The following is a 23009-nucleotide window of genomic DNA, read 5'->3' as shown; positions in this document are numbered from 1 at the left end:
GCGCCATTGTTTATGTTCTATTGAGTAATTGGAGAGATTTGAGAGATTCGTGGAAAATGGTTTTGAAAGGTTTTGGAATTGTATAATGAGCTGTGTAAATTGTTGAGCTTATTAAAGTTTGTTCTTTATATACGGACACTATTTATTTACGCATGTCGCGTTTATTTCCAGATATGCTATGAAATCAGACAATTTTTTTATTAAATCGTTAAATACGTAAAAGATGAATACAAATACTTATTTTGTTAACTTGTATTATATTTTAAACAATACAATACATGAAGTAGTAGTAGTCGTAGTCGTAGTCGTCGTCATCGTCGTTGTCGTCGTCGTAGTCGTCGTCGTAGTTGTAGTCGTAGCCGTAGTCGTCGTCATAGTCGTCGTCGTCGTCGTCGTCGTCGTCGTCGTCATCTTCAATGTCCATAACGTCATCTTCTACCATTTATTCTTCTATCTTCATCTACCAAATCAATCACTTCAATTTCTTCTTGATTTGCTACTATCACTTCTTCATTCATTAAATCTATCACTTCGATTTCGTTTTGATTATTTGCCATTTCTTCATCATTAATTAAGATAACATTATTATCAGCCATAATATCTTTAATTTCTAACAATACTTTTAAAGTAGATTCAGAAGTCTCGTTCTCTTTCGTCTATATATCTCAATTTCATATGTTATATATGTGTATGTTACGTCCGGGGGACTTCACGAATTCTTCTCTTTCGGGAAGGAAAAATTTAACGGCTGCTAATCCATAAACGGAGCACTTCGAACGATCAAACAAAAATCAATCCGATCAATCAAAAAAAAAAACTCTAAATAAACAATCTTTCTCTCGAGATATGTCTCACTATCAAAAAAAAACACTTGGTAAACCGGCTCGTCGGCGCCGACAGATTTATGACTCACCAATAAAAATTAATATTTACAAAAGCAAATCCCTAACGGATAGGAAACGCGTTGGATCGTTCGGGGATGACACTCCTCACATTGGTGGAGAAACACAAAAAGCACCAGTCAAGAAGAACTGATTAGTGGCCGTTGGCTGGCACACCAATGAGCGATTGAGAGTGTGAACTAGCGGGAGAATTTTTATTAATAATCCTATCTATCTAAAAACTAATTCTATCATTCGCTGGGAAATCTGGAAATGCAAACACAACCACAATTCACAGAACACCGCTCCCCTCCTTCCTCTATATTCACAATTTTCCTAAACTATCATTTGACAAGCCAACACGGAAATCCATCACGCCCTCAGATATTCCCACCCCTCCGGAACCCTTTAAAAACCGCGACTTGAAGCGGATCGCTCTCTTCTTCCTGCTTCATCGCGACATTCGTGGTCGGCACCATCCGAAATTATTACAGTTAGAATCTGTGCGCGACTTTATTATTTTCGAGCAATTCGACGATCCAGCCTAGGCTATTGCATTCCCCGACCATCACCACCGGCCGCTACAACAAAAGTAAGTCCAAGTTTATCATTTTTCCCCCGCGGTAACTGGCAGTTTGGTTCGCGACCTCTTATTTACTTATTTCTCTCTACTTATTTATCTTAAAAACACCCCAACATTCCAAATTGGCAAGCCGCCGATTAACTCGGTGAAGCTGCCTCCCCCGATTCCACAACATTCCAACCGGGCAAGCCGCCGATTGATTCGGTGAAGCTGCCTTATTTCGATTCCTCAATTTCTCTCTTATCTGACTCTCATTTATATAGTGAACCAAACAAATGCCATTCGGAACGGACGAACGAAACGGGCATTGCGACACCGTCGAGAGAAAGCGAATAAGCGGATTCGTCGCGAAACCTGCCACGCCGAAGAACTCGCGGAGCGATTAATAGAAGTAGAGCCGGGACTAGCCAACATCTCGCTGCATCAGTACGCCTCCGCCCTCCGCTCCGCGGCCGAATTCGAAAACCAATGTACTCCGGAAAATTTCGATGTGGAGAAGTTTTTTTACCTCGTCCGTCAATTTCCTCGCTCTCCCACCTCCTGGCACCTTCTTCATCCCACGAAAATTTAAACCCGACAAGCAATTTTGGGACCAAATCTCCAGACACGAAATAACCGATACTGTCCCTATGTATATTTCCCGTGATCCTCTTCCCTACCTCGTCCCAATCAAGGCATTCCGCACCGCGCATCCTAATCCTCCCCCACACCTGCAACCCGATCCCATAGACATGCTCGCGATCACCAACTTTTTGCCCCAATTAGAACAATTGGGAATATAAGTCCAGATTTTCCTTGCCCGCGGTTATTTTTTTTTTTATATATTTTTTATGTATAAGACTTCTCTTTGTAACCAATACCTCAACCTTTTTTTGTGTACACGAACAGAAAATTGTAACTCGTTTTTATTATTTGTTATTAAATTAGTTGATCAAAATTCGGTCTTAAACTTTTTTTTCTCTCCTAAACTTGACCCCGCGCCGTTCCCGGCTCCCTGAGGATCGCACTAGGTCCATCCCTGGTCAAAGAGATTCGGTTCTCTGACCTAAAACGGACCGCCGATAGCGCGGGCGCAGGCAAGGATAATAACGTCGCCGACGCTGACCCGATCCCTGTCCCCCTTAACGCGCGTTCGACTCGCGGATCGGCATCACGACGTCGTTCCGCGAGAAAAGGAGAGGTTTCGTGCGTCCACCCGAGTTCTCCTCCTCCTGACGAGAGATATTATCTTTCGTCCAGAACACGGACGTAACAGTATGTACTATCACATTTGTGACAAGCTAACAGTTTTTGCTGTTATATTTATACTTAGCAGTATTCATTTTTTACTACATTTTCAAATATTGAATTAAAAATTCGTTCTACCGCTTTTAAATCATTATCATACAATGATTAAACTATTTTGATCAATTATTGAACCGCTATCGATCCATTTTGAACCATTATTGAACCGCTATCGAACCGCTATCGAATCACTGTCAAACCACTATTGAACCACTTTGATCAACTATCGGACACGCGAGAAGAAATAGTATGTTATATACTATCACATACGTTCCATAAAACATGATCGAATCGCTATTAAACCACTATCGAACCTCTATTTAACTACTATTGAACCGCTATTAAACTACTATCGAACTACTTTTAAACCACTACTGAACCGCTATCTAATGATTATTGAACCGTGTAATCAACTGTTATTTAAATTTAAACTATATATATGAATAGGGTAAAGAAATACAACATATATTTATATATTTTTTTATTTAAAAAATTTTTCTTCCTGGCGTTGTAACTACCAGTTAAATATTTTAAATACATTTTATAACGCGCAATGTTTCGAATGTTTTACACATTGAAAAGTATTGCTAACATCTAAATTATTCAACAATTCTAAATCTTTATAATCAATATATAAGGTTTCAATGATGACATCCCTCGCATCGTTATCGATTTATTATCGAGCCAATCATTCTTTCTTCTGACACCCTTTAATGTATATGAGAGCTTCATTTTCTATATCAATTACAGCTGTTGTAATCAAACGTTCTGCCATGCTATACGGAATCATTTCCTATCACAATCCATGATGATTTACAATCAACCAGGAAACGCAAGATTTGTCAAATTTTGTAAGAAGATGCCATGGTATATTACGCATCCATCGAGAGACTAGTAGATTATGCATCCATCGAGAGACTAGGACCATCATCTCTCTGGAGTACCGGTCGTGGGAATTGAGAGAATATACATGTATATATGTATATTGTGATATATGTATATATGTGTATCACTGTATAGTTAACGTTATTTTAAACATGTTATTTGCGATAAATATCATCACATGTCTTGGTAGTCGAAAGGATAAGACCTGTCCGGTAAGCAGAAGATCCAGATTCGATTTCTGACTGAGGTGGTATTTTTTCGCAAAATAATTACGAGTTTTTAATGACTGGTTTGTGGTCGGCCGCCGTGACGCACACCCTCCCTTCTTACGCATCCATTGAAAGATTTGCAAAAATATAATGAGAGAGAATTGTCCCCTTTGTCAACACAGCCACTTCTTTCACGACAAATTTCCTTTCGACGACGATTCCTTGCAGATCCGCAAACATTGGAACGATCATGATAAAAAAAACAATTCCTTTGAGACTACGCTCCATCGACAAATACGTCGAATTTTTATTCCTTTCTTATATTAAAAAAATATTTGGGGATATTTGCAAACGTTGCAGTTTACAAAATCTTGCGCACTACATTGGATAACGGGCAATACTCGACAACGCGATCGTGCAAGATAAGACAATAAGTAGTATTCGGCGGTATTTTCTTTGCAATCAAATTCTATTCGTACATTTACAGTAGCGTTCTTGATGGACTCGTTTTGTCGCGAGCAGTCAATGACCACAATAGGTCCTTTTGTCAAAAATGTTTCTACGGTGAAAAGTGTCTCGTAACAATTATATCCGTAATATGATTTATGAAAACGTGCATATATGTCAAAGAGGATGGCGTATTTATTTTTGTTAAAATCTAGATTTAAGTCGTACGGATAAAATTCGGAATTTAAATAAAGTTTCACATTGATCAATTTACAGTCATCGAATATCGTAACATCTTCAGACACGTTATTCTTTCGTCTGCAGAGCAAAGATAATGTATCCGCGGTTTCTCTAGTTGAGTCGACGTTTTTACAGCCCACGAATGTTTGGTTGTACTTTATAATAAAGAATACGTATAGATTCCACGAGCGAAAACTCTTGCTCAGATATCGTCCACTTTCCAAAACTCGCAACAAAGATAATTTATTGATTTCATTCAACATTACATGAGGCATTCGACACTGTACTTTGAATAATTCTATTTCCGGTTCCATCGTCGAAACTCCCACCATATAGTTGTTGTCGCTGCGCGCTCATATCAGTATCAATTCGTGATGAGTGTTAACAACCATACGTTTATAATCTTCGCAAAAGTCAAACAACAGATTGAGCGGTACGCAAAAATTAAAGTATCCTTCTGATTGATGAAATGTCTCATCCTGTATTTCGCAAAATTAGCATCTTATCATACGTCAGCGATACATAATTCTTGGTTACACTGGTTATTCCGACGTTTCTGTTGCGATCAATCTCCACACCATTGAGTTCGTATCGAATTTCATCAAACATAAATGCTACGCAATTATTTCCAAGAGTTGTTACTGATTCATTATTTTTCTTCTTTTTCTCTCGTCAATTTTCCTTCGACATAGAGAAAGCTTTCGCATGGCAAGGTCTATAAATCTTGCTGTTGTATTTTTATTTCGTCGTTATGTCCAAACGTCGTGTTTGCGTACGGATTATATATGTGAGTCTTAATTTTGATGATGGGATCGTCAAAGACCGGTTCACTTCCAATATTTATCAATTCGAACGATGAATTCTAATGATCTTAAAAATTTAACGTTGGATGTATGTAGAATTTTTTTCTATTGTATGATTTAATACTCTTGATCATCGCCTCAAAAATTGTCTTTTATTTCTTTCACCTGTTCGTTCAACACTAGTTCATTCAACACCTTTGTTATCGCTGTCGTCTGCGTACATGCAATCTAACGGTGATTTCCTTTCCGCGAAAATCAAGCAATCGGTCGTCTTGATCCACAATGCATATCGTTAAATTCGTAATGCTCCGTGCAATGATCGGAAGGTAAATGATTTGCGTCGGTGTTTGCGATATTTTATATCCGCGAGGATGTTCGGTGGCGCGGTCGGTAGCGGGGCCGGCGGCATGCTCGGTGAAAACTTATAACGACACCCGACTCACTCCCATCAATTATTAATAATATTAAAGCGTCCCCGACCGATCAACCGTTCGGGCGCCGACACGGCGATCCTTCCACGATCCCACCGTCGTGAAAATCCCGTCGAACAACGGACGCGGCAAACCAGAGATCACGCGGCTTCACGTGCGCGCTGCGTGGACAAACACGCACACGGTAAGGCCACCGCCGCCGGCCCCGCTACCGACCGCGCCACCGAACATCCTCGCGGAATTCCCGAGCGCGTTCGGCGAATTATCGCGAGGATTCCGGCAAAGGCATTCCCCGGAACTACCCCGACCCGAGTTCGGCCGACCCGTACCCGACGACTCCCGACCGACGGCCGGCTCGGGTATATTAGGCGACTCCGAGAGATAATCGAGACCTATCTCCGGCGAGACAGTAGCCAGTCCAGTACTGCTCTCGATACTCCCAGTCTCCAAAAGCGATCTAGGATGCTACCTATCGTGCCAGGAGCTTCTGGCCGATCGCTCCTTTAATCCACAAGCGCACAAGTTATTCACAGATTGAGGAGCTTCTCAATCTGGGCTCCGAAAAGTAAGCCCTTGTGCACACCTTCTTCTGACGATCAAGAAGCAGGGAGCTTCCTGCATTCGAAGCGTCATAGCACGAATCTCTGACAAACCATACACGCAAACAGCTGATCCATCACAACAAGCCGGTCGAAAACCCCGCGCACCGTCGCGCCCGCGCCGCGCCTAATTAGGGAACGCGCCGAATTCGTAGAACCGGCCGCGAGCCGAGCGATTATACAATACATAGAAACTGCGCCTCTTTTCACCATACCAACGGCGAAATTCCGAAAAATACTTGTAAATATTGTACATACAAAAACCTCAGTCAGTCGGCACTGTAAATATAGACTTAGATATATATAAACTAAAGAGGCTCACGATATTTTATTTCTCTTACCAAATCCTGACCATATCCGACCGACGCTATCCTGCGAAACCCGATCTACGCGAAGCTAGAGACGTTTTAAACTTATGTATTGTATGTACGCACTTGCCGTTGCTGTACGCACCAGCGGTCATGTTGCATTCTATGCGAATAATATTTACGTTGACGATATTTATCGGTACATCCGATTCGTGCCATTGTTGCGGTTCCAGCATGTGATTCAACGAAAATCCAAGCAGTGGTCTAATATTGTCAGGCGAAATTTATTCGATAAGCGCACTTGATCTCGCTCTTCATCGTATTGTTATTATTTTGAATATTATTTGAGTATTATTATTTTGAATAATCAGTGGATATTCATTTCCTTCATCTTCTCTTTCAAGCATCTTCTTTTTCGCAACATCATTGAGACGAGGATATTGTTGTAATATTGCACTTTTTATAATACATATTTACTTATGTCATGCAGTTCGTACGATCCTTCGGGAATGAAAATTTTTTTGTCGTCTTTGTTAAAGTAAAATTTGTTATTAGACAATGTTACATTCGGTATCGCGTGGTACGTTTCAAAATCTGCCAGACCGAGCTCGTAATCACAATCGCTCAAATCTATGGCTGAAAAGTAGCTTACCGAGATCAGACTACTCTTACCGATCGTAAACGTTAGTAACATGTTTGATCGAATACTGACTTTATACAACTTTATACAATGTCGGTTCTTAAATTGATTGTCAACTCCCTTCAGAAACTGCAGGCATAGTTGTTCACAGATTGATCGTACCATTGATATGCCGTGCGATTATACTCGATGTATGTCTTTTCTAGATAGTGTAATACTAATTCCTTCGATGGTCAAAGATTGCCAAAATTATCAAAATAAATAGCTCGATCCTTCTTTGCATACGCTTTTTGCATACGCTACCCAATGAGTACCTGATCTCTCAGCATTATCCAAATTCAAAATACTGCTCTCGTTTTGATGTACTCCTGTAGATAGGTAGTACGCATAAAAATGCCGAAATACGAAATGCGCATACGTATTACAATTATTGTAATTATACGTTGATAGTTATAGGAATATGGTATGTTGATAGTTATGGAATATGGTTGGTAGCTTTAAGAATTTTTAACGTCTCTTTGACGTTTTTTTTTCTTGAAGAAGCACCTCGTCTACGCTTGTACGGAGCAAGATAAAGTCCGCTTCTAATCCTCTTCTTATCCTCTTTTTATAAAACTGAGATCACCAAATATAATTATAAAGATAATAAATTGGAGGCTTTGCTATACGCAAATCTAGTGCCTGTTGAAGAAGTTAGATGTCCTACTGCTCATACTGGATTCCGAACTTAGTTTTATAAAATCTGAGACATCTCTGCGAGATAGTTTACTATCCAGGTGTAATTGTCCTCTCGAGCTTCTTAAACTTGACATAAAGACGTTTCTCAGGGATGAGAGTGTTGGAGAATGTTGCCGCTGCGGTCCGACCTGCATCCATCGAGAGAATAGGACCATTATCTCTCTGGAGTAGCGGTCGTGGGGATTCAAGAATATACATGTATTATATATATGAGTACGTATATTGTAGTGTATGTATTAGGTGTACAAAAAAGCTGTTCTGAGCTTTTTTTTGTAAAATTCAATCTTTATTCAAAAACAAACAAAAAATATTAATCAGCGAAATATTCCCCGTTTGCATCAACGACCTTTTGCCATCTTTCGGGTAGCTTGCGAATTCCTTGACGATAGAAGCTCACCGGCTTCGAAGCGATAAAGTCATCAATACATTTTCGTATCTCTTCAAATCTCACGAAACGTGTATCAGCCAAATGATGTTGCAGCGACCGGAATAGGTAGTAATCGGAAGGCGCCATGTCTGGGCTATATGCCGCGTGCGGGAGAAGTTTCCCAGCCTAACGCAAAGATATGATCCTGAGTCGCTTTCGCAACATGTGATCGAGCATTGTCATGAAGCAAGATCACTTTACGACGTAAATGGTCTCTTTTCTTCTAAGGCATCGCTCAAATTGGTCAATTGTTGTTGGTAGTAGTCTGCCGTGATTGTTTCATCCGGTTGTAACAACTCGTAATACAACACAACTTTCCAATCCCACCAAATACAGAGCAAAACCTTCTGGCATGGATATTGGGCTTTGGCGTCGATATCGAAGGTCAACCAGAACCAGGGTTATCAACCCATGATTTTCTACATTTAGGGTTATCATAAAGAATCCACTTTTTATCACCTGTAATGATTTTGTGCAGAAAATCTTTTTTCTGGAACTTTGAAAGCAAAGTGAGTGCAATGTCACGCCGACGATTTTTGTTGTCTTCGGACAATTCATGCGGAACTCATCTGCCTTCCTTCTGAACCTTTCCCATCGTATGTAAACGTACGGAAATGGTTTGCTGCGTAACGCCAAGCTGTTCTGCAAACTCTTTTTCAGTTTGCGCAGAGTTTATATCTAGCAGTGTTTGCAATTCGTCCATTTCAATCTTTTGAGGGCGTCCAGCACGCGATTCATTTTCAAGACTGAAATCTCCTTGGCGAAATTTTTGATATCTTTTACTGTAGTATGACTTACAGTTCTCTCCATATGCACAAATCATTGCAATGGCTTCAACAGCATTTTTCTTCAGATGAAACACGAAGTGGATGGAAAATCGAATATGCTCTTTTGTTATTGCCATCGTGAACACGCCAAATCGTATGGCATTTTAGAAGGCCAAATGTCAACGCTTTAAAACCGCAAAAGGGCGGGAAGATATATAAAATTTAAATTGTTATTTCGGTTGTATAAAATCTAAAGCTCAGAACTTTTTTGTACACCTAATATATATGTGTATCGTTAAATTGTTGACGTGTTATTCTAAACACGTTATTTGATAAATATCATCATATGCCTCTGTAGTCAAAAGGATAAGATGCTTGCCCGGTAAGCAGGAGATCCAGGTTCGATTCCTGAGGTAATATTTTTCGCAAAGTAATTTCAGATTTTTACGACTGGTTGGACCCCGTCGTGGCACACACTTTCTCTTCTTATCCTCTTTTTATAAAACTAAGATCATCAAATATAATTATAAAGATAATAAATTGGAGAAGAGATTAAGTGACCTTCCATAGCACGATTATGTTTTAATTCTTTCAGCTAACGTTGTGCGGTTTTGTTATCGTTTACTGCCTTGGCCACTCCCGCCGCTCCACCAACCAAACCAATGAACCGAGAACTCTCAATGGCAGGATAGGTAGGATACCACCGCGTTTCGCTACCGGAAATATTCTTTTATTTATTTGCTCTCTTCGTTGGCTTCTTCTTCGTTTTCAAACCCATGCCGATTTTTGTTTTGGTCTTCATGGCCGCCCTGCGGCGGCAGCCGACTCTTCCACTCAGAGTCGAGTCTCTCGCGATGATGCGCTTTCGCGGTGAGTATATTGTCGACTACATGTCGTTTAGCGAGATTGTTGCTTTGTGAGTAGGCTATATCGTGTTCGCGGCACGCAGCATTCAATAAATTATTTCCTCGATCGCTTCTAGCCAACCGCTTTTCTAAATGCGTTCCAGGACCGCAAAATTGATATCCGGAGATATGCAGTTCGAAAGGAAGCGTATTTATTGCTCGATTTAACAGACTTCTGCCTCTCGCTAGCATTCGTCACATTTATCAACGGTGCCGGACCATCGATGTGCATATATTGTAACGGTTGGTTATAATTCGATTCGACGCAGCGACGATAGGTTTGAACCTCCAAATCCGTCTTTATATGCTCGAGCAGTTTGTCCCACAAGAGATCTATGCAATTCTCTTTGAAATTCTCGTAGCAAAACAACTTTCGGTATAACTGTTTGGATGTTATATTATAAATATCGCAGCTATCTGATATGATAAGAAACATTTTGATTACTAAGTTTCGTTCCATACTCCTCTATAAATAGATCCGCTTTTTCTATACCGTTTTCAGTTACTATTGTTGTAGGGAGACAAAATGCGATTTGTGCTACAATCACAAACAATCAGAGTAATTTAAACAACTTGAAAGGAAAACACGCAAACATGCTACCCACTTCTATGTGATATCATACATGGTCCGTCAAATTGTGACAAAACAAACGTATTGATAAGTTTGCTGGCGAATCCGCACGATGTGCGTTTTCAAAACGTGTATATATATTTTAAATCGCTGCAACAATAAGCTGCGAAATATCGATATTTGGAAAATTTACTAACATTGATAGAAGAAATTGGTTATTTTACATTCTCCAATAATAGCAATATCATTCCATCGAGCGAGGTGCTTCCGAATTCCATCTTTATCTTTGATGACGTGGCGTGCGACAAACAAGATACAGTAAGAGAGTACTTTGCAATGAGTCGTCACGCTGACATCGATTGCTTCTATCTCTGTTAGACGTATGCAAAGATACTCAGGTATCTTATACGTGATAATGATAAATCTGTTGATTCTATTCAAAAATGATACCAATTTAAAACATGTATACAATGATCACTTAAACACTGACATGTCTTACGAGGATTTCTGTGAATTGTGTCGCAACAAAAATATGTTTCGTTGTTGCAACAAAAATATGGTTTCATAGTAATAAACAAAGACAGCACGCTTGCTAATGGACGATACAGAAAAAAATTTAACAATTTTGCGATACTATAATATTGTTAGTTGTTGATTCATCGACTAGACAACGTTTACGAATATGGATAATAACGAAGAGATTAGAGATCGCGAGAAAATAGTGAAACAGATTGTGAAAACAAGCGATTCAATTCACAAGAAGTATCGCGCCTTAAAAACAGATAAGATGGAGGAGAATATTGCTTTAAAAACAGTTCGAACCGATTGTCGAATCTTTGATTCAAATTGTTGAAAATACTGGCGGTGAAGAATCTAACTATAAGATGGAGCCTAACGTGACACGGGAGACAAAACGAAAACGGTCGCAAAATGTAGATGATTCACTGATAACTTTTATTTCATGAAAATGATCAAACGCTTTATCAGACGTATCATGATGACCTCTGTTCCGATTAATAACATACATCATGCAACACCATATGAACAGCCTTCAAATATTTTACCTGCCGAAGATGTTTTCGAAACTACCAACGAGTCATTGGTGACTCATCTGTTCGACATCAGTTACAAACCTCGGAAGGTCTAGAAATGTTGCGAAATCATCTCGGTCCACTAAGACAAAGTATATGGGAGCTGTTTTAACAGGAAACAAGGATATAGATAACATTTATTTTTCGTTGGTGAAATAAACGAAAATTATTTCACCAACGATGGCATGATGCTTGGTGATAAGCATTTCGATGTAGGCAAAATGACAATATATTTATAAACAGAATAAGATACTTGGAATGGAAGGTCTTTACAAGTTAATTTTTAAAAAAGTACCTGATGAATTATACATTGAAAAAGATAAACAGAAATACAAAGATATTTTGCTATTGATAAATGCGCATAGACGTGATCATAATATGCTTAATCCAGTTATGGGTAATATAGGATACAAATACAAATATGTAATCGCATCCCTTCTATCCCAAAAAGTCGGAAGAGATATACCACGTGTCATGACACTAAATAATAATGCCATCGATTACGTGCATTGGGATGATCAAATGTTGGAATGAGCAAATGAATTTGTAGATCGTCTCCGATTACTCGAGGCTTCGCATCAAGCTGGTCACAACGCTCACGACAACGAGATATAGTCAATTATCGAGGAACTGTTGAAATTGGTCTCATTATAAATTAAACCGCGTATCAAGGAAATGAGTCATTTAACAAGCGTCGAAATGCCAATCAACAAGTTTGGAATATCGGAAGAAGCGGAGCGGAACCGTATTACCAATGGAATGGATAGTCATCAGAAATTACGTGCGCGATAACGCTCTTTGCATGGTCGCAGCCGATTTTGACACAAATTCACACAAAATTCGACGTGCGTTACCGTTAGATGACGACCGGTAGGCGACGTTGTAAACAAACAGTACGTAAACAAACAGTACGTGGAACGTAATATACAAATTTTGAAGGATCGACAGAAATCGAGAAGAAATTGATTGCATTCCAAAAGGACGTGCAGATTATTTTAATCGAGCTTCGACAAATGATGATTACTAATCGCGCCGAGAGTACGTAGATAAGAATATACACCAAATTTTGTGTTATTTGTGTATCCTGATGTTCGAGAAGAAGAAAAATTCTGAGAAGCAGCGGCTAGTGGAGAAACTGTACGCTCCGGCGAGAAGAAATTTTCCACGAAAACGTGTCATAGTATGTGCATACGATGGCAGGCGGATATAGTCGAGATGCGATCTTATATGCGATTCAACAAGGTTACCATTATATCCTCACTGTTATCGATGTGCTGAGCAAGTACACATAGACCATACCGCTCAAGACTAAGAGTGGAGACGAAGTTGCAAGAACGATTGAAAAGATAATTCGAGACGATGGAAGATGTCCGAAAAATTTGCAGATTAAGAATTTTAGAGGAAAAGAATTTTATAATGCAAATGTACAAAAAGTCATAAAGAGACACGATATTAATCACTATTCATACATATTCTATAATGAAAGCATCAATCGAACGGTTCAATCGCACGGTGAAAAATGACATGTGAAAGATGTTACTCATAATGGCAATTATAGATGGCTCGACTTGTTACCACGTCTCGTCTCGGCGTATAATATGCGAAAGCATCAAACTATTGATGCGACCCATCGATGTTACCCCCGCAATTGCAGATAAACTCTTGACCACAGTGTATAATCACATAAAAATTGCTGCATCAGCAGCAAGATTCAAAGTAGACGACTCGGTAAGTGTGAGTAAATTCAAGACAATATTTGAAAAAGGTTATACGTCAAATTGGACCACGGAGGTGTTTAAGATTTCAAAGTTCAGAAAACTAATCCCGTGACGTATTGCAAGATTCATGTGGAAAATCAATCGCTGGAGGATTGTATGTACAAATACGAATTGCATCGCGTTGTAAAACCTCGATGTATCTCGTTGAAAAAGTATTAGGCAAAAGGGGGAACGAGGTTTATGTTAAATGAGATTTGATGATTCACACAATTCATGAATACATAACGTGTTGTAAAATAAATTTAATACAAATTTCTTTATACATGTATTACAATTTATTATAGAAGTAAATGAATTTTTATTTACAATATATAAATATATATACAAATGAGTTTTTTATTTACAAGATATGTATTATAACGGTATTTTATAATGTCCCTATGGCAGTTTGTCGGTAGAGTCGGATACAATCGCTTATCATCATATGGACTTAGAGCAATTTTTGTTTCGGATATTGTATATACTTTATGAAATTTTGATCTTATATAAGACTACTGTCGCGTCATTTCAGCTTCGTCTCGCAAACACTATATGTAATCATCGAATGTTATCGATTTTGTTACTACGTTACTCTTGACGCCTTTGACTTTTTTCATATCATTTTTTCCATCGACGCGCAAAGCGTACATTTTTGCTCTAAGCCCTACGAATTCGGCCATAATTGCACCATTGTTTTCGTCCTTCATCAAACCTGGTATCTTTTTATTAGCGAGTGGAATACCGTATACATTATCAACCGCATAATCACTCGTGTCGAATATCACATTTCATGATGTGGTATAGGTCGTCACACTCAATGTGATAAATTAAACTGTCGGTATCCGTGTACATCACTTTACATTTCTCGCCATACAACGATGATATGTAATCGTAATGAAATTCATACAAACACGTCTTTGATATGTCAAGGATGCACATACCTACATAGATTGGTTTGTCGAATTTCACCTCGAGTTTACGCAATTCAATCGCGACCAAGTTCTCTGAAAAAATGCTTCGACTGTAGAAATTTGTTTTCACGATCATTGCCTCCGCGCTATGTCCCTCCTTTTGTTAAAAGTTTAACGTCGATGTGCACATTTTTCATAGTTTTGCCAAATACCTCGTTGTTCAATCATTCATTTGTATAAATTTTTCTCGAAATCATTTTTAGTGAGTGTTCTAAATTTCGTATTGAGTTCGATATACTCCCGGAACTATGGAGATTGCAATACGCGAAAATTGCAATACGCGATGTATTTTTGTAACGCGAAGACCGTGACGAGTACATTGCTGTAGGTTGCGATAATGTATGACGTAACACTTTTTACCGTACAAGGTTGCGAGAAGTTTGTCCTGTCGCTTACCGAATGATTTATCGCGCGTTGGACAAAACGGTAAGTTAATGTGCGCGTCGTGAAGATGTTGCGGGTATTTCAAATCTGCCTCGAGAATGTAACCGATAGGCGAATCCAGTGGTGTTGCGTTTACGTTAAAATTGGACACGTCGATGATCCATCGAAAATTTGCGTAAGACAATAGTTGATACATTGCCCAACCGTACAAGTTGTTAACGTCAAAATATGACGATGATTTCGATGGATCGTATGACTGCGTGTACTTGTTGTTGGCTCGCGCGTATCGGTTGAAATTTAGACGCGTATACTACGTTCGATGAACATAACCATGTCGATGTCGGTGAGCAGTTCAAAATTGATACGAGTACTTCAACATTGCGTCCCACTTAAAACCCGGTATAATAGTACGCAGGATCGAGTCCATAACTCGCGATCAACTATCACGAAAATTTTCAAAGATATCAGCAACAACAAGACGTCAATCTTGAGATATAGATCGCTGTATTCGCTGAGCGTTTGGATGGAGAACCACTGCTATACGTTGCCGGCGTGCGCGTAATCGCTCTCGGTCACGGTGTCACCTGTCAATGAACTGTAAAATGATTTGCGTGATAGTAAACGCAACTCCTCCAACTTTTCGACGCAGTCAATGTACTCGTAGGGAAAGATGCCTTTTCGCGTTAGTAAATTAAAATCTTGCGTCGATAAATTTTGAAATTCGCATTGCAATATTCGTAGCTTATTATCTTTATTCAGGAAAAATGCTAATTTGTCGAGACGATTGTCGAGACGATTTGTATTGAGAAATTTGAATGAATCAATAAATCGTAATTAAACACAATTTTTCTGATCATTTTTTTTGTTTTCCGTATCTTTGACATTTTTCGTAAACGAAATGTATTTTTCTTTTGTTATCGGAAATACATTGTAATTCTACTCGTTCTTCATATGCCATAGCTGTTTCCGTAATGAAAATGCGCGTCATAGTCGGATAAATTGTAAAAAACTACGGGAATGCAATGCAGTCTTTGTAATTTAAATTACAATTTGAATGCATGGGACCTCTAAATCGATTAGATGGCAATCACGTACCGCGTGTCATCTGGAGCGAATGGAAAAAAGTTTATATTTAATTATATATAATTATATCATATTAGATATAATTATATACAATTATATATAATGAGATCTACTAATATTACAAATTATATGTAATTATATCAAAATATTTATATCCATATCAAATTATATAAAATTATATTAAAATTTTTTTCGGATAAAAACTTTATATTTGATTATATGTAATTATATCAAAATATTAATAATTCTATGTAATAATTATGTAAAATTATATTGAAATTTTTTTCGAAGAAAAAGTTTATATCTAATTAGAAATGATTATATCAAAATGCTTACAACTTCAAATTAAATTATACAAAATTATATTTCTTTTTCAAATAGAAAAATATACATTAAATTATATAAAAATTTATACATAGTATATTATGATCCATCAAACTAGAGGCATCAAACTATAAATAATAACATCTAAACGAGAGATATTTCCGAGATATTACGAGTTTAATTGATATTGTACAATTTATACGTACATACATATATACGAATATACACTTTACAAACACATAATTTCAATTAAATATATAAAAGATAAAGGATCCTTAAGGAAAATTTTAAGTTTAATATAATTACACTGGTTTACTTCGTTTATTTTATGAAAAACTTAATATTTTATATATGAGATTGTTCATATAAATACAAGTATTATAAATAAATACTTATAAAAATATATTAGTTTTTCATATTTATTACAAAAATGGACCCATTAAAAATTTGATCTAATTGTATTTAAAAATGTATAATTATAATCTAATTATATTATATATATATATATATATATTTATATATATATTATATATATTTATATATATTATATATATATTATATTATAACGACACCCGACTCACCCCCCTCAATTACTAGCAATTTAATATTATTTAATATTAACAATGTTAGAAGTCCCCGACCGATCAACCGTCGGGGCGCCGACACGGCGATCCTTCCGCGATCCCACCGTCGCGAAAAGCCCGTCGAACAGCGGACGCGGCAAACCGGTGATCATGCGGCTTCACGTGCGCGCCGCGTGAAACAATAGACACACGGTAAGGCCACCACCGCCGGCCTCGCTACCGACCGCGCCACCGAACATCCTCGCGGAATTCCCGAGCGCGTTCGGCGAATTATCGCGGGGATTCCGATAAAGACATCCCCCGGAACTACCCCGAACCGAGTCCGGCCGACCCGTTCCCGACGACTCCCGACCGATGGTCGGCTCGGGTATATTAAGCGAGTCCGGGAGATAAACGAGACCTATCTCCGGCGAGACAGTAACCAGTCCGACACTGTTCTCGATATTCCGAATCCTCTCCAGAAAAAGCGATCTAGGGTGCTACCTATCGTGTCAGGAGCTTCTGGCCGATCGCTCCTCTAAATCCACCAGCGCACAAGTATTCACAGGTTGAGGAGCTTCTCAACCTGGGCTCCACAAAGAAAGCCCTTGTGCATATATCCCTCTGACGATCGAGAAGCAGGGAGCTTCCTGCATTCGAACCGTCATAGCCTTACACACAGCTGATCCGTCATAGCACTACACACAGCTGATCCGTCAAAACAAGCCGGCCGAAATCCCCGCGCACCGTCGCGCCCGCGTCGCGCCTATCGAGGAACGCGACGAAATTCGGAGAACCGACCGCGAGCAAACGATTGTATAGAATACGTAGAAACCGCGCGTCTTTTCGCCGTACTAACGGCGAAATACCTGTAAATACTGTACATATAAAAACAGCCAGTCGGCATTGTAAATATAAATCTTCAGACATACCAAGAGACACGATATTTTATTTCTCGTACCGAATCCTGACCAAAAACCGATCGACGCTATCCTGCAGAACCGATCGACGCGGAGATAGAGACGTTTTAATATTATATATATTATATATATTTATATATATATTTATATATATATATATAATATATATATATATATATTATATATATATATATATATATATAATAAGTAGCAAGATGACGTTATTATGATAATGATTTAAGGTCATTTCTCGTCATTCGACGTCAGTGCACTAAATGACGTAAAATAAATGTAACATTTGTCACGAATTATTATCGTCATAAATATTGTATATCGTCATTTTTAAGTCATTTTTAAAAAATAATGAAATAATGAAGAAATAATGAAATAACATTATTAATGTCACGGCTATCTACATCTTATAATTTTAAATGAAGGAATGCGCGTAATATGATAAAATATTGATTTATTGATTTATTGATTGAATTCTTGTCGGTACTAGGCTTCGATTGTTACCAACGAAGATTCAGATGACACCTCTGAGAAAGAACCTTACCCCTCTTAATTATGGGTTTGAAAGAAAGAAGTGGTGAGAAGCTCGCGCCGGGATTCTGACCATTTCCACCTATAAATATGCGTGCGGAAAAAGCGACCGTGGCCTTTCTTCGGTACTAACTAGGCGGTGACATTAGTTTGTGGCGCGTGATCAACCTTAGGGTTAAATTCTTAAATTTATAATCAATTTCTGTAATATTTCTCTTAGGAGAATTTAAAAGCCTTCTCGACTAAATAAAGGTAATTTTAAATTAAAATAATTGGGAAAACTGAAATCTTAAATTCTTCTTAATTAAAATCAAGATCATAATTCTAAATCCAAAATCGATCGCTAACAATAGCGTAGCGTACCATTTAGTCGCAGCCAATGGTGTTGCGAATGAATAATTTGAATTTAGAATCTTAATAATAAATAATTATTTTCAAACGTATTCATCCCCAAAAGAGGAGGGCGCAAAGTTCAAATTAAAAGATTAAGATTTCAGTTAAACCAAACAATAATTTTAAATAAGAATCCCCTCTCATTGTTCCTAAAACTTAAAAATTTGGAAAGACAAACTAAAATTAAAATAATTAAGCAAATTCCTAAATATAAATTAAGAAAAATTGATTTCGATATAAATTATCCAAATTATAATCAAATTAATAAGAAGGATTCTCGATACAAAATTTATAAAATTCATTTCCTATTTGGAGTTGATTAATTCACAAACCGGTCCAATCCCAGGGAAAAAAAAATACTTAAATGTATTGACCTAAAAACGGACAATCAGGACGTAACATTAATTATTTTTCTTAATTAATTATAATATAACTGTAATATAATAACTAAATAAGAAAAATATCCCCCATATTTAATACAGTTTAACAAATTCATTAACAAATAAATAAAATATGTATAACAATTTATAAACATTTTCATAAGAATAATGATTCTTATTAAACTAGGTTCACGGCTCTATATATGTAATTAAATTATCTACAAGAATTACATGTACAATCGAGATTTTAAAATTGAGACTATTTATATAATATAGTAACATTCATTAACTAGATCTATCATGTTTTAAGCAGAGATCGTGTATTCACTTATTTGGTCATTTCAGTAGCAGATTTCATCCCAATACCGACGTGAAACAGCATCGTGCAAGATCAGGAATGGGTAGGTGACTGGTTTTAGAAACATGCGATAATACGAGATAAAAAATGTTTCATCATTTTCTCTCATTTTTTTCACTTATTTTCTATAAAGGTATTTTGTCACACATATTATAAATTTTCAGTACTAACAGTCAATATTAAAATGCAACCATAATTTTGTCGTCATAAATAATGTATAATTTGATTTGTTCATATATAATCATAAATAATTTTATCTATTTATATATAATTAGAACAGTTCAAAATCTGTACATAATTAAATCTACAAAATTATATATAATTAGATATAAACTTTTTTCCCGGGTGGTTTTTTGCACAGGTGACAGTACGTTATTAAAATTTTCCCAATTTTCTCGCGTAAAATCTACCATAGGGACATTAGCGGACAAAATAGTCTTTACGCGATGCGTTCAACTTCTAGAATATTTAGGTATCTCCTTTAGAATTTTCACATGTGGTATCTAATTTCAGAGTGTATCAAATGATGTACAAAATAGATTTTATTTTTGACTTATGTGAAAATGCAACATTTTTAACACGATCTCATCGCAAGACATGTTGTGACGTGTCTATTGTTCTTAATATCATATTTCATACCATTGACCTACGTAAAATTGTAAGTTTGTAATTTTAACACGTGTCCGATCTCATCACGAAAAAGATCAATTGTTCTTAAAAAATATATATTTCGTACCGTTGATTTACGTGGATTTGCAAATTTGCAATTTTAATACGTGAGGTGATCTCATTGTGACATGATAAAAATATTTACGCGTACACGAAATTCATCGCAGCAGCCATATATTGGCATTAATATTGCTGCAAATGTTGCAGTGTCTACAATTACATCATATATCGAATAACGTACAAAAACCTAAAGTAGATTTATTCTGTATAATCTCATCGCAACTGCCATTCATCAGCGCTTATGCAAAAATGTAAAATTGCAATTTTATGAGAGTTATATTTCACATCTCGCGTCGTTACTCGCGTAGTAGACTGTCGAAAAAAGAATAAAAGGGTATACAAATTAAAAAGAGCTTCAATAATCATTATTGCATTAATTGCTCTGTGAAAAAAAGAACAGTCTATACTTCTGTAAAAAGAAACAGCTCTTGAAAATGAGGAAAGCTTTGTGAATTATTACATTTCGATTCAACAGAATGAGACGTACAAAAAACAGTAAGTTTCATTATCACAAATCTTTCTTATACATTTTATATATTTTAATATATAATAATAGCTCACTTATATGAATTCTTTTTCTTACAGTATATCTTCTTATAATTCATCATCATCTTCGGAACCCTGTACATCTCGTATCTTGGGAAGATTTGCCTTAACATCCGCTTATAAATATTTAGATATTGGAATCAACGTGGGACCTGTGTCTTATGTGGAATTACGTATTGGTGATAATCGAGGCAATCAAATATTATTACCTTATGTAATGTGGAAAACTCTCAACGAAAAATGTATAGATATCGAGCAGCTTGTGCAATCAATTGCTCCTTCATCATTATCGATTCAGTTATATCTAGTCTAGTTATCTAGTTATAGAACGATCTAGTTATAGAACTCGTTCAAATGCGAAATACAAATATTGTAAAGTTAACATTGCGCGATACATGCTTGTACATGAAGCCGTCAACTATATTCTTTTTTTTAAATTTGAACATTGAGTTAAACATGTATATTATTTGTTCTATAAGAATATATATATATATATATATATATATATATTGTCAACAAAAATTTAAACAATTTATATATATAATATTTATATATATAAACTTTTAAATTTATATATTTAAATTTATATATATAATATTTAAATTTATAAAATTTATAAATTTAAATTTATATATATAATATTTATATATATAAACTTTTTACAGCGGAATTGTATTACAGATAAACATACTGCAATAAAAACTTTGCGAGAGCGACATTTTTGACAAAACTTCGATTATAGATTGTGAATTATTAGCGTACGCTATAAATAATATTGTATATTATGCATTGCATGATCAATAAATGTATATTACAATAAATATTACTCGGTTTATTCTCTATTCTTCCTCTCAATTCAGCATCAGCGATTTCAGATTGCACTGCGATAGCGAGTCGCGTGCCGACGCATTTTGTCGCGAATAATATTGAATTGTCGAGAAAGTCATGACATATTTTTTCTATAGTATATATCTAGTTTTTCAAAGGTCATTTATTTATATAAAGAACAAAGATCAATCAATGATATATATATTGCCTGTTTTGTTCGATAATCTTTTGCCATCTTTCAGTGAGTTTCATTCCGTTCATAGAAGGATCTGTCTTTATCGGCGAAAAACTAAACAAGGCTGATTTACAGCCTCATCTGAATTAAACATACCATGCAAGGAGTTTTGAAGAGAACGAAACAAGTGGAAGTTTGATGGCGCAAGATCAGGCGAGGGTGGGTGTGGGAACACATCTCATCCAAGCTCCAATAATTTTTGACAGGACAAACTTGTGTGTTGTCTCATGTGTGTTGTTGTGATGGAATACAACTCCTTTATGATTAACAAGCTCTGGACGTTTCTGGATGATGGATTCGTTCAAACTGTCCAATTGCCGACAGTACACATTCAAACTAATTGTTTGGTTTCTTGGTAGGAGCTCGAAAAACATGACACCTTTAAAATCTCACTATACTGATACATGGTATCTGAGATGTAATGACATAACCTCCCTTTGATGAATGTTTGCTTTTGATGTCGTTTGAGGCGAATTATCACGTCGGGACCAAGATCGTTTGCGCACCACATTGTTGTAAACGATTCACTTCTCATCACCAATTATCAGTCGCTTCAAAAAAGGAGCTTCGTTTTCTTCAAGTTTAATGAACATATTGCAGATGTTTATACGCGCCGTCAAATGAACTTCTTTGAGTTCATGAGGAATTCAAATATCGAGCTTGCTTATATATATTGTGACCGCCCCTGAGGACGGTCTCTCGAAACGTAACTTGACTATAAATTGGGCGCCAGGCACGAGCACGTGCCACTCAAACGAAAAAAAAATCGCAAAATTATTCTCACATAATTAAACTCAGATTTGCGAACGTGAACAATAATCCGGCAGCTCAGTTATCGATGAGGGGAGAGTTCACGGGATGAGGCGTGAGAGAGAAGGAGTCAAAAGTCATACAACAAGGATTGATTGCAATTACACGAGAACAGCTTTTATTCCGGCCTAAATGATTATATTAATTCATACAAATCATTCTCTCACGACGCTCTAACTTATCGTAATACTTCGAATCTCATAACAGCAAACATTTACATATAGTAAGTCTCAAGTTTCCACGATATAAGGACGATACGATAAGTAGCTGAAAAATATGCACGGTAAAGGAATTCCGAACAATTTCATCTGCCGATGTTCGAATTCACATTTAGCAAATTAATTCATCGCACCGAGTACTTAAAGGCGGCAACGCA

At 36.9% G+C, this 23009-nt stretch overlaps 1 protein-coding gene and 1 pseudogene across 3 annotated transcripts in view; one reads left to right on the top strand and one right to left on the bottom strand.

Annotated features, from left to right (window-relative positions):
• The window catches only part of LOC105429942 (uncharacterized), a 540048-nt gene that overhangs the window by 185777 nt on the left and 331262 nt on the right, over positions 1-23009 (bottom strand). The window lies entirely within an intron of this gene.
• On the top strand, positions 18881-22001 carry LOC148937326 (uncharacterized; annotated as a pseudogene).

This window comes from Pogonomyrmex barbatus, unplaced genomic scaffold, assembly GCF_055798465.1.
Source record: "Pogonomyrmex barbatus isolate J1 unplaced genomic scaffold, ASM5579846v1 scaffold15, whole genome shotgun sequence".
NCBI classification, from domain to species: Eukaryota; Metazoa; Arthropoda; class Insecta; order Hymenoptera; family Formicidae; genus Pogonomyrmex; species Pogonomyrmex barbatus.
Note: the sequence above shows the minus strand (reverse complement) of the source record. Positions and strands in the feature narration are given on the sequence as shown.